The 13754-nt window shown below is 33.5% G+C and overlaps 1 protein-coding gene across 3 annotated transcripts in view; it reads right to left on the bottom strand.

The window, feature by feature from the left end:
• The window catches only part of LOC116428606 (uncharacterized), a 79747-nt gene that overhangs the window by 22585 nt on the left and 43408 nt on the right, over positions 1-13754 (bottom strand). The gene's annotated exons all lie outside the window — the stretch shown is intronic.

Here is a 13754-nt window from a genome sequence, read left to right as displayed (position 1 = left end):
CTCCATTATAAAATGATAAGCAAGTTAAAAAACTTCGAATACGATAACAAGAAAAGGTGCTCGGGATTTAAGTTGAGAAGATAAAGAGCTGAAAGGAAACATTCAATACTTTTTATAAGTTATTAGATAGCTCGTGTTTGTGCAAATTCATCATTTTTGCCAGTGATTTGTAAGAAAGAAAATGAATAGGCTAATGATTAAAATTAAAGACTTACTAAATATTAGTTGAAAAATTGTAGATTGTTACGACTTCGCGAACGAATTAAATAACAATGTAGCTGAGCTGGTAAAACCCTTTTCTCTATCATCTTTTAGTCTAGTTATATTGGTCACGATATATTAAAAAGAAACTTAAGAACTTTCTATTAAATAGTATCCCTGAAGAAATTTGAAGTATATTCTCAGCATATTACTCGAAATGACGTGTTGGTTCGCGAGTATAATTATTATCATTGAAAGCTTATTAAACCTTTGCACTTCAGCTGTTATTGTGACGTTTTATCGAAATTCAGGTTCAAGCTATTTTCGTGGCATCCCTAGTAAAATGAGCAAAACGTTAATTAAGTGATAATAAAAATACATCATCATTACACCGTCTTTTTGGGTAGGTACTTTATTAAACACCTGGTGTGTAATTCGCTTCAAATGGGTTAATAGAATTTACACCAGATGACCGTAATGGCCACAATGACTATTTAACCCTTTGTATTAGGGAGGTGACTCCCAGTCACCACTTAATTTGACGCAGTAAAACTATAAAATCTGATATTTAATGTTGAACTTTGTATAATGCCTCGGTACGTGAAATATTGAAAAAATAGCTTTGTTCCTCAATGTGCTTGTGATTTCTGTTTGAGTTAGTTTCAAAGAATATCGTCCTTGTCTCGCCAAAAAATGTTAAATATTTCTAGTGAGAAACTTCCGAGTGCAAAGGGTTAATCTTCGACTCCTCTTTCCATTCAGTGCAAAGTTTGCTGCACTGTTTTGGTTATTATCCTCCTGCAGAAACCAATCTTGTTTTTTATTTTTTATCACTGCTCCTGGACTAACCATTAACCCTTTGCATTCGAGAGGCGACTCTCAGTCGCCATTTGATTCAACACAACGAAACCATACAATTAAAAATTCAATATTACAAGTTGAATAAGGTATCAACATACGAAACACAGAAATAAAATAGTTGTCCCTTAATTCATGTAAGATCTTTCTCTATGTTAGTTACGGATAACGAATATTTACAATGAAAAATATTGCCGAGTGATAGCTACAATTCGTATGAACGTAATAATTATTAAAAATAAATATATAAATCTAAATTTCATTAAAAATTACAATATAGAAATAATTCGAACAATTATTCCAATAATTCTATTAATAATCATTGCTATTCCATTTTTGAGTCATAAACATAAAGAATATATACACGAATCATAAAACTAAAATACAAAATGTTTTTGTGAATAAAGCCGAGCACGCTTTAATTCGACACACGGTATATTCTCCCGTAGTCGAGCCCATGGAATGCAAAGGATTAAGTTACCATTGGCAGATAAAATATTAAAACTGAAGTACATTTTTATCTACCGAAATCTGACTTCCAACAAACAACTGATTACACGATGATTTCTCGAACAACATGATTCCCATTAACACTAGAACTACCGAGCATTGAAATTGACTTTTTGAAACTTCTCTATAGAAACTTCAAGAGTGCATCTATTGATACTTTAATTTATTCATGATTCAATCCGCATATTGCCGAATCAATTTCTCGAATAACTCCCAGAGAAGCATCCGCTATTTCTTTAATAATCCCGAAAAGAAGAAATCCGGAATGAGTGATTCTGATCCGTTCGGTAGTTCTAGTGTTGAACATTCTCATTTCTCTTCAGGGTTTTCGGGCCGACAAGTAACGAGGCGATTGAACTGACGTCAAGAGTAAGCAGATGCTGCTCAATATTCTAACGCGAGTTATGTCAACATAGACCGTAATAAAACTTCCGTTGCACTGGTCGTATGCGCCCACGTGCTTTGTTTTAGTCGCGCTGTACGGGACGCGTATAAAATTCAATCCGATGTTGTACCGCGACAATTGAAGCCAGATAAGAATCGAGAATTATGGTAACAATTCCTCGATAAACACGTGCACCGCGCACGACTTTGAACCTTCTATGCTACTGAACGATCTTGAAATCGCTCTTCGAACGATGGATGTACAATGCCCGTTAAAAGTTTGAAATCATTTGATATGTAACGTCGCGAATGAAAAATTATGTATCTTATAAACACATAACATAAAATAACAATCATGTGGAGAATGGATGTATAGAGAGACGTTGAACGTGTGTGCAACAAATGAACGACGAGACTGTGCACCTGTGTTTTGAATAAATGTTTGAGGCATTGGAATGTTCTAGGCTAAATTGATTTTCTGTAATATTAATCTTTATATGTTAATACGTCGAATGCCGCACGATTTCATAGAGCGCAATACACATAATGAAAAAATATAATATTAAATCATTTTATTGAATTGAATGTCGCCGCATTAGTTAGCATTATTTATAATATAGAAACGTTTTCAAATAGTCGTCGTTTAATTGAGTGAACTATAGTAATTCGATCTGGTTGGAGGTCACCGATGACCCCCATGGCATTCAACGCGTTAATGATGTTCATGTTAAAGGAATGTAGAATATTCCAGAAGTGTATTGTGTATTTTCAATTGAACAGAGGTCTTCGTGAAGGTATGAGATTTGTAGCGTGCAAACATTAAAAACGTTTCGCGAAAATGGTTATTGCATGCTTATATTTATAATTATTTGACGTCTGCGTAAATTTGTTCAGATTTATTACCAGTTATTTCATTTAAATGGAATAATACGTTGAAACATAAAGCACTTAATTCAATTTGCTACCTTTTTATTCATATTTTCCGGGAACCTCTTGACCGCGTATCATTGTCTCAATAAATAAATTTGGAAGAATGGAATATAAATTCATAAAATATTATAATAATATATACTTCAGTGATCTAAAAGTTGAGTATTTACAAAGATATATTTACAATGATCTATACGAAAGAAATGATTTCTAGTTTCCAAACATCATTTGGATTATATTTAAAAGCCTTTGTTAAACTACAATTATAATTTCCACTTGTATACAGTATTTGATTTGTACCAGCTCTCCGCGAACTATTCGCTGATTGGTTGACAAATAAAAATTGCGAGTTGCCAGGGATCATAGTTCGATTCCTTGAATGGCCGTCCCCAGCGTGTGTACCTTTCTAAAATGGCCGTATCATCGTCACACGATTCAACACGCGTAACACCTCGCGAATCCTTTTTTATCTCTCAAATAACGAGTTCCATTTCCACCACCTTTCGATTTCGCGAGATCAAGCTGCGTATATTCAAATTCTCCGGTATCGTATGTTCATTTCTTCTACATGATTTCTTCTGATTACGTTTACTCGATTTTATTCTTTGACTTCGATCGAATAATTTACCAAATATCTATTCTGGACGAATTCTAAAGTGCACTGGTATTAAAAAGAAATTCATTGGTTTTAACCCCTTGCCCTACGTTTGAAAGCTTCGTATTTTCAACGTATATTCCTGTTGATATCACTTCGAAATGCATTATAAACAAATATCAATCGTTTGAATACTGCAGTTCAGCAGGTACGAATACTCTTGCGACTCACTGTACATACATCCAGAAGAATCGTAAAAATAAAAGCTGCGAATTCTGTCTTGAAAGGGTTAAAGGAGGGCGTAGTAACGTGAAGTTTCGAAACCAATGAAACACAGTGTAGTCCGTAATTATTTCAACTGGGGAAAAAACGAAGGGAATTGGCAAGCAACAACCGGACAAGCAATAAAGGAGGTCACGATAAGAAGCCGGCAAGCAAAGGTTCTCCATTCCCTCCACCTAGATACGTCACTCCAGGTATCAGGAATAACGAAGGTTCGAGCATTCAGGCGCGCGGTGCATTGTTCACATTGCAAATATTGGCTGCGGTCTCGAGTGCACCATGGATATTTCTATTCATCGGTGTGCGTGTCCTCGTGTAAGTTTACGGGAAAAAAGTCAAAACCTCTTTTCCCTTTCTCGATTTCCAACGGGGACCGAGAAAATTACGTACGAGACTTCCGGTTCAGGCGAAAGAAGACGCTAAGCCAATGAGCAACCCCCTGTTTTCTTATTTAAAATGTTTCTAAAACTAAGTTTATTGGGTGGGTCATTTTGACTCATTTCGAACTTCGCGAGGGAAATTGCAGACCGTTTACATTTCTTTTCTGTTATTTGTACCAATTTTTAGCTATACATCTCATAGTTTCATTTATAAGATCACTATGTATAATTATATTGTTTTTAATGTGTTTGTTAAAGAATATGTATGATTTTGTTCATGGGTCAAATCGACCTGTGTCGGTGGAGATAGATATAAAAAAATGTTGGTACACCTAGTATTAACTACTTTAACACTAAAACTGCTAGGCGAGTCAAAATTGCTTATTCCTGATGCCTTCCTTTTGCAATTATTAAAAAGATGACAGACGTTTCTCTGAGAAATTGTTAAATACATTGATTTATCAATACGCGAATTGAATTGTAAATCATATGAAGTCTCGATAGATTTGGTGTTTTTATAGAAAAATTTCGAAAAGTCAATTTAACTGCTCGGTAGATTTAGTGTTAACTCATTGTACTATAATTTCTATTCCAATTGATGGAACTAGTTTATTGTGAATAATTAATTAGGAAAAGAAAAGGGTTTGATATTTAGTCTACGTCTACGTTTGTTCCAGAAGTTAAAAATTGATGATAGATAAATTAATATATTAATATAGTCAATTAAATATTACTCTATATTAATCTGTTAAATTTATATTCAATAAAAAGTAAATAACATTTAAATCTGACAAATTTAATTGAATATTTTTATCGCCATCGTTTTGTTCGATCTTCCCAATCTTCGATTAACTAAAATGCTATTTTTAAGAAAGTTCTCTGGCTTTTTATTAAGAAATTAATAAGAAACGATATTAATTACTGGATGACATAATATTGTTCTTATAGAGATAACTTCAAAGTAATGTATGTATGATTGCTTGTCGCAGTTTTAACCCTTAGCAAGTTTAAAGTTCATTTAACTTGATTATCCATGCAACGTTAAAATAGAATAGTACTATCCCTTAATCTCTATATTATTTATATCAATATTAATTATAAAACATATCATTGATATGTCATTGGAAAATGAGGAACATATCTAGCGAAACAATTTTCGAGTGCAAAAGGTTAATATTCTGCCAGATATTCAAGTAGTAAAACAGTGTACATTATTATGTAGGTTAGGTCTGAAAAGGATAATGTTGGTTACTGTTTCGAATTTCTTTCAATTCTTTATTTAATGAATATAATGGATGTTAAAGAATAATAATTAAACTGCAGTTCTTTATGCAAATTACTGGTGTATTAATTTACAAAGAAAGATTTTATTTTAAACATTCTGAAATTTCGTAAGTATTGTTAAAGTGCTAACGTTTTCTACTTCCTTAGAAGATTAATTAATTACGTGTCGATGTATTTCATAATTGTGATAAGAGAACAGAAGCTCCAACAGGAAAAATGGTAGCACACATCGTAGAGGGTGTATTATAAAGTATCTTTTCATATACCTGTGTTCCCTTTTTATTACCAATGTTCGCATCTCCAATATTCTCGGTTTCCAATAGAGTTTCAATCGTATTGTGTGTGTTATACATTTTTATTGTGCATCGGATCGAACGTAAAAAAAAGTTGTCCATGTACGAGTTATTTGATTTCGAGGGGGAAATATAATATTTGATCGAGCTTTACTTTAAGGATACCAACAGCAGGCACTGCCAGTATTTTTGAACTCGTTTCTTTACTTTCCGCAAAAAACCCAGAAACCATTATTTCAGTTTAAACGTGGAAATTTATATAAGTTTAATTGCAGGCATTCGCATCAACGATCAATGTGTTAGTCTTCCCGTCGTTAAATGAAATTGCAACTGATTCATTAACGAAGAAATGAAACGATCATTTCCTTCCATGCTTTCATACGTGGCGAATTAAAAGAGATTCCTAATGTTTAAAATTTCTGAATAGTTCATATACTATTGTTACGGGTCATGTACAAAGAGCGACGCAATATCTTTATAAATATATTATAAAATTGTGAAAATGTTCGACTTAATATGCTGCATATTTTTCTCTCAAACGTGGAATTCAATATTTGTTCAAAACAAATGCGACATCATTTTACGTGACATCCAGTGAATCATTTAACGTGCTTCTTTGAAGTGCAGTTTCAATGAATCAGATCTTACGAATATTTACATAATTGCATACTGTGATGAGATTGTGACAATTGTTCTTTGCACTATGAGAATGAGGCGAAAGAAATTAGAAAGTTTTAGTGCCCCATGAAAATTGTAAATATTGTCTGTCACTGGAATATAAATATATGTAAAGATAGATATCAGTCTGTGGGCTCAAGGCGAATGTTTCGCCTACCTCGAAGCACAAAATTCCAACACGAGTCCCACAGATCGTGAAAACTGAAAGTATTAAGCAAAACGAATTTCGAAATGAAAGGTATTTATACGTGCGCAATGCGGGTTGTCGTTTTCCTATTCTAAGAAATGTTCAAATCTATGTAAAGCTTCAAAGATAAAAAAGACAAACTACAATATAAATACATAAATTGATGAATAATAAATTCCAAATGAACATATGTTTACTCCCATTCCAATAAATTTGAAATAACAAAGAGACAATCATTAAATAACTCACCAAAGATACAACAATATGAAATGATACATTCATTCGCAATAAATAATACCAGTTAGTAACACTAAACGAAATGGTGAAACAATTTTTCTAAACAAAGATGGACGCTTCGTAAAATAAGTAGGTTAAAAAATTAATGTTTCCGTGGGAGTGAAATTTCAAGTAATTTTGAAGTAAGGAACAAGTTACAACTGTTTTACAAATGATCACGTTTTGCAACGCAATGGAATGGACTTATTGTTAGTACGAAGCTTGACGCTTGTGTGAGCATGCGTACGGTGTTTTAGGTTGACATGGGCAGCTCTTATACCGTGACAGGCACGCTGTAACTGTACTGGTACTAGCATAATAACACACCGCGATGCCAATGACGTAACTGGACGGTGGACATCATGCACAAGCGGTTTGTTGAAATTTTTTACAGACAAATCTTTTAAGCATTATTAACCCCTCGCCTTATAATACTGAATGGGGCTCGTGATGAAGTTTCAAAATTGAATCCGACGAATATAAGTAGCATTTTATTTCTGTAACACTGGAAACATTGTTAGGAAACGTAACTCGTTTTTCTTCTTTTGTCTTAATACACCTTTTGTCTTCTATTTGCATCGTCTTTTGTCTTAGCAGCAATACAAGTAAGTTCTATATCGAATGATTAATTATTACTGTTCTACTTGAGATGGAAATAAATTTTCATGGCCTAGATCTCGCTAACAGGCTTTATTCTCCTATGACACAATTTTGATCAGAAGTGCATCGATGCATACGAAATGAGAAATTGTATTTCCTTTTCAGGTGAAAGCATACGCTCTTTTATTCGATAATGTAATCCCAGGTGCAAGTTCTCCTTTAAATCTTCAGTTATCTGAAACTCTTTAGAATAAAGAACATTTTCATTCTTTATTTTTGATGTTAATATAAATATATATATATATATATATATATATATATATATATATATATATATATATATATATAGATATACAGTAGTATATATTTTTTTAACATAGAACAATTTTTTATGTATATATATATATATATACTAAATTGTTTTCTATGTTAAAAAATTAAACCCAATACGTAATACAAATAGCATAGCAACATAATCGATATATACATTAGAAATATTTTTTGCTTATTTAATTCGTTGTTCAGTCGTACAAACATGTTACAAAAATTACGATTCTAATAAAGAATAAAATATTATTTATTTCATTCGATGCTCAGTCGTTGTGTACAGATGTTACGGAAACTAAGTTTCTAATATAAATTGTACGTGTTAATATAGAATACATAATGTATATTCACGTTATTTTCTAACGTTACGAAGTCTGCAGAAGAATCGGCCATACTTGAGGTACACATTCATAGTTTACACTTCAACGAAGTTGATACGGCGTTCACGAGGTTCTAATTACCGGTTACTTATACCGTCGAGTTTTTGTTTGTGATGACAGTCACAGTGTGCCAGATTGGTTACAAAAGGAATCGCGTGCCATGTATAAATAGTTTAACTTAATCGTTGCATACAGCGAAAAATATTTCTCACGTTACTCAGCATCTGAACGTGTAGGCCTTACATTAGTCATCCAGTTAGCTATCTTCAGTATACTTCAGAATTTACTTCATTTGAAACGGAAATATTACCGTGAAACAATGTTCAGTTAATATTTAGCATTAGTGCAGTTAGCTGTGAGAAACTGTGCAAACTTTGCGAGCAGTATTTTATAAAAAACATACTGGAATTTAATATCAGCTGAAGTGCAAAATGATGGAAGTTAATATATATTTTATTCGGTTTTTATAGGAAGAAAAAAGAAAGAAGAAGTTCGTGTAAAAACATTGGGTGTAATTGTCTTTAAAATTCTCATCGAAAGTTTAATGAAGTTCAGTTTAATATTGAAGTAAGAAAACTTTTCCCTTTCAATCACTTTCTTGTAATAAATAATTGGTTTCTTTTGGTATAGTTATGAACATTTTGATTGCTATGTCATTCGAATTTTGAGACGTGAGAAAATTAATAGAGCAATTGCTACGAAAATGTATGACCTTTGAATTTTAGTTCCACTAAAAATATTCTTTTAACTGAAACAGTGTTCAAAATAGTTTTTGGGTGATACGGAAAAGAACGAAGAACGTTCATGCAGTTGGTATCAAGTGAAATAAAATTATTTTTCAAAAAACATTCTGTGAGTGTAAATTTTGATTTAAGAATCCGCACGAACTTTCTGCTACCTAATGATTTAGACAATATTTATTATTACACGTGCATTTCTTTTCAACGTGAATTGAGTCGCTCAGAAGCCAATGCAGTTAAGTTCAGAAAACAGAAATTCAGAAAATTAATGTTTTGGCTTCTGAAATGATTATACCACATATTCAGAAGCTATACAAAGGACTTCTTGACCTACAAAGAAACGAAGAAACGAGTAGATCCATTAATAACTAAAAAGAACATTATTTATTCCATCGAAATTTACGAAAATCAGAAAATATCAAAACCTCGACTTAAGAGTACCAGCACCTGAGCGACTCAATTGTGGACAGGAATTGCACGATTTCAATTTACACGGCATTTTCGGGGAACCGATCCACCGTGTAAATCGTCGGTTAGGTACAGTTTCAATCCTGGAGAATCGGAAGTTTTATTTCAGAGAACGACGACATCGCGTCCGCGAGTCCTAGCCTCTTATCTTTATAAGCCAGGAACGCGCTGAATATTAACTTCTGAGTATCTAACGCGGGTTACGGTGTACCTTTTCTGTCCATGTTGGTAATATCCTCCGGTATCATGAGGAGGGAAACGAAGACGCCCGGCAGATTACTCGGAAAGCTTGGAGGTGGAAGAAAACGAAGAAATGGAAGAATGCTACGGTGGGAAACGTCGCGTCGGGACTCGTCGCAAACACACTTGTCGCTTCGCTGACTAATCACCGAGACCGGCTTTCTGGCTGCGATCGCCCATTCGCGAGCGTTTGTCCTCAATGAAAACGTTCCAGCTGCGGTCCGCGAAATTTAAGAGCCGAAATCACTTTTTCTCCGTTAATGCAGACGGTCGAGCTTCGCGAAGTTTCTTGAAATTAACCCTTTCCAGTCGAGAGGCGACGTTCGGCCGCCACTTGATGCGATACAGTAGAATTATCAAGATTAATATTTAACATTAAGATTCGTGCGATGCATCGATGTGAGAAATATTGGAATGAAATAGCTTTCACGAAGATCACGAAGATCTTGAGCGGTTTTTCGTAGAGTTACTTTGTAGAAAAGGAAAGCAGGAACAGTTAATTATTTGGCGTTACAATCTTTCCGTCGTACTATTATTAACTTAGTTACTTTATTAGAGGTTTTCATTTGACATCGGTTATCTTGACTGTTACGATCGTTTTCAAGTAACTCGGAAGCGTTGGTCATCAATGACCGACACGTTCAACGTGTCGAGTTATTCTGAAAATGTATCATCTGATAAGGGATGTTATGGAACACGGGAATTCAAAAATACATTGTTCTTTCACGTCTAAAAGATTTTATTTTGCTATTTTATAGACGTAAGGGAATACTGTATTTTCTGTTGAAACTTTTATTCGAATCTTTTATTGTCTTCAAGATAATCCACAGGAAAGAAAAATTTGCACTTTCTTCAAGGCGTGGTTTCATCCCTTCAAAGTGAAATTTGGCGAAAAAATTGGAATGTGTTAGGCTTGACTTGTACTACTTACACAAGAAGCTTCATAGTTTTTCAACTACTGGGTTTTGTAACTTCTCTAGTAAGCGAGAAACTTTTGAGTGTAACAGGGTTAACCCCTTCAGACTGGATGCACGTTATAATGTGCACTGAGCTGGTTTTAATATGAATTGAAGATGAATTATATACCAGTTGTGTAATAGAGTCAATGAAATCGATTATATCGTGTGTGTAATGATCACGAATTTTTATTATCAGTTACCAGTGAAAAATTAAGGTTCGAAGGGGTTGAAGGGCACTACCGAAATACATTGAAATTTCAATGTTTTCTGCACTTGACAATAGATCTCTGACTATACCATTCACATCAATAACTTCACAACTCATTGCAATTAAACAATAATTGCTTTTATGCGCAATCACTCTTTACTTCATATCATATTGTTCCTATAAGATACGAATTTTACATTTAAAGGAACCGAATTCTCCCCAATTCCTTTTAAATCAAATGAATCGTGTAAGAACAGAAAAATAATTCGTTAAATAAAATCGTATATTACTTCGTTATTCGACTCGTTACTTTAAATTTCTTTAAAACAAGCAATTTCTATTAACGAGTAACTGCGTTCGACGAGTATACACTTTATCTTAAAACTCTAAATGGTGCTAACTTTCTCAACGATAGACTATTTTTTTTAAACAGACATGTAATTCTTCTTCGTTTCGCTTTAGTTTCTCGCTAGAATGTATTATAAGCGCATTTGCCCTACATTCGACGAGCATACACTTCATTTAATTTTATTTCGCGCATAATAAGAGATTTTCCAAACTAAATTTCTCATTTTAAGGGTTGAATCTAACGTCCCAACCATCTCGGCGTCAAATTAGAATGAAAAATGTATGTACGTATATTCGCTGCTCAGAAAATGAGTTTTTTTCGCCGCCGAGCCATTGTGCGGCGTGCGCTCTTTCGTTCGGTGCATTGCTTATTCGACACGTGCCATTGTGTTCCACGTCACGTAAAGTGAACGGAAAAATCTCACATATCGCGCAGCGTTGCATAGACGTTTCAAAAGGAGCCCGGATAAGCTGAAACTCCGGGCCCGCAGAGACATCGGAAAGCGGATTCTTCGAGTGTCCCTCTTCTTTCGTAATTCCTGAGTAAATAATACCGCCGAAAATACACACCGGCATGTGTGAAAGACCCCAACGAAACTCTGGTTCCATTTCACGGAGTATTCCTGAAACCTTGAACAATGAGCAGGATGCTACGGAAACCCGGGCCGAGTTTAGCGATCTCGGTAAGAATCTGGGATCGAAAAGGTTCCGAAAATATGACTGTTCCAAACCAGTGTCGGTTTCGACCGAAACAATTCGGGAGAAATGAAATAAAGTTATAAGTTATTGTTGTCTGGTACATCGGTTCTGAGTTATATTCGTTTTGGTATACACTGGTTTTTTGGAATCGATATGAAATCAGTTTTGTATAGGTTCTATAACTGTTATTTTTTGGTTCTGCAGTTCTTTCAATTTTATTCCTTTCGGAACCGAAATATAATAGTTCTAGATTCTTTTCAGTTTTATTTCTTTCAAAGCTGTAATACAATGTTTTGCATTTTTCTCAGTTTCATTTCTTTCAAAACTGTAATGTAAAGTTTTGCATTTTTTTCAGTTTCATTTCTTTCGAAACTGTAATATAAAGTTTTGCATTTCGTCCAATTTTACTTCTTTCAAAACTGTAATATAAAGTTTTGAATTTTTTTTCAGTTTTATTTCTTTCGAAACTGTACTGTAAAGTTTCGCAATTCTTTCAAAGTTGTAATATAAAGTTTTGAATTTCTTCCAACTTTATTTCTTTCAAAACTGAAAAATAACAATTAAAGAAACTAAACAGAACTGATGTAGTTCAGAACCGATACACCCAGTAACAGTTATGGCTTTATTTCAGTTCCCCATAGTTATTCCAAGAGCTCAAACCAATATCATAACAATTTTCAATCCTCGGTAAAAATAAAGAGCGCAAGGTACATAAAAATTAGCTTGATAACTTTACTTCCTCCGTTTCTTCTCCTTATACATTGTATTAAGCTTAATAACCACCTTCGAACGCTATCATCAAAGGAAAACATGTTAATGCTGTCATCGTTAAGTTTATAGTCAGCTCAAGTAAAGTCGTTACGTATTTTAGTTCTATTGAAACAAGATTTTTCTATAGAGGGTGTTATATAATATAGGAGCATAACTTGAACGATGATATCAGCATTCAAGTATAAAAAGAAAAGCATAAGTGGGCAGCGAATAACGAAAATATTAATATTCTGCTTATTAGTAACCGATTAACGAATTTCCAAGCGTTTAAGTTGCATTGGAAAACAATTTAATATTTCAAATAATAATTCTAAAGAAATCGTTTTGTTATTGTTATTTGGAAATTTGTAACTGATTATTGAATATCAGTGGCAAGTAAAAAATATACAAGTACAGTATACTTTTTTAAACTAAACGTATCTATCGTGTAAAAACGGAATAAAATGTACGTTGGAAGAACTTGCTAACGATAAGTCAATTTATGATGACCGATGTGCAAACGGGAATCCCCAAAATAATAATGAACTATTTACATTTCTAATTATTTAGCAATGGTAATTTCTCGTGAAGATTATATCCTTATTCTTAAGATATTCAAAATAATGGGAATAGTAATTGGATCGATTATAATTTAAGTTACGCTGCTGTGCGATTTGAAAAGAATTTTAGGAGAACTAGAAAGAAAAGAAGAATATTTGAAGAAAGAATATGTCACAAAATGCTGTCTGTGCATACGAGGAAGAGGAAGGTAAATTATGTGGCCTTGAAGTAACAGCTTGCTTTTTATATAGTATAAACTGGTAGTTAATATTTCAATCGCGTTTTACTTAAAAAAGACATTTCTTACTGGCTAACATAATATTTCAAAGAAGGTTGCCCGTGCTGTTCTATTATTGGAAATAGGACAAAATCAGTATTTGTAACATTCAAATTTTTTACTTCGGAAACCTAGCAACGTAAAAGTTGAATATTCAACTATCAAATGTTGCGTCATCTTTATTTTTCGATATCTTTCATCATTTTCATTTAGACAATAGTTTCATAGAGTAACATCTTTTCAATTTTCTTCGATTCACGTACTGCAATTACTGCTGTCGTGTCAGTTACGAATAACAATTCGAGCATTTTTTTATATAAAATTCTCTGTATTCTGGAG

The sequence above is a fragment of the Nomia melanderi genome, chromosome 1, assembly GCF_051020985.1.
Source record: "Nomia melanderi isolate GNS246 chromosome 1, iyNomMela1, whole genome shotgun sequence".
NCBI classification, from domain to species: domain Eukaryota; kingdom Metazoa; phylum Arthropoda; class Insecta; order Hymenoptera; family Halictidae; genus Nomia; species Nomia melanderi.
This window is presented reverse-complemented; position numbering and strand designations above follow the sequence as displayed.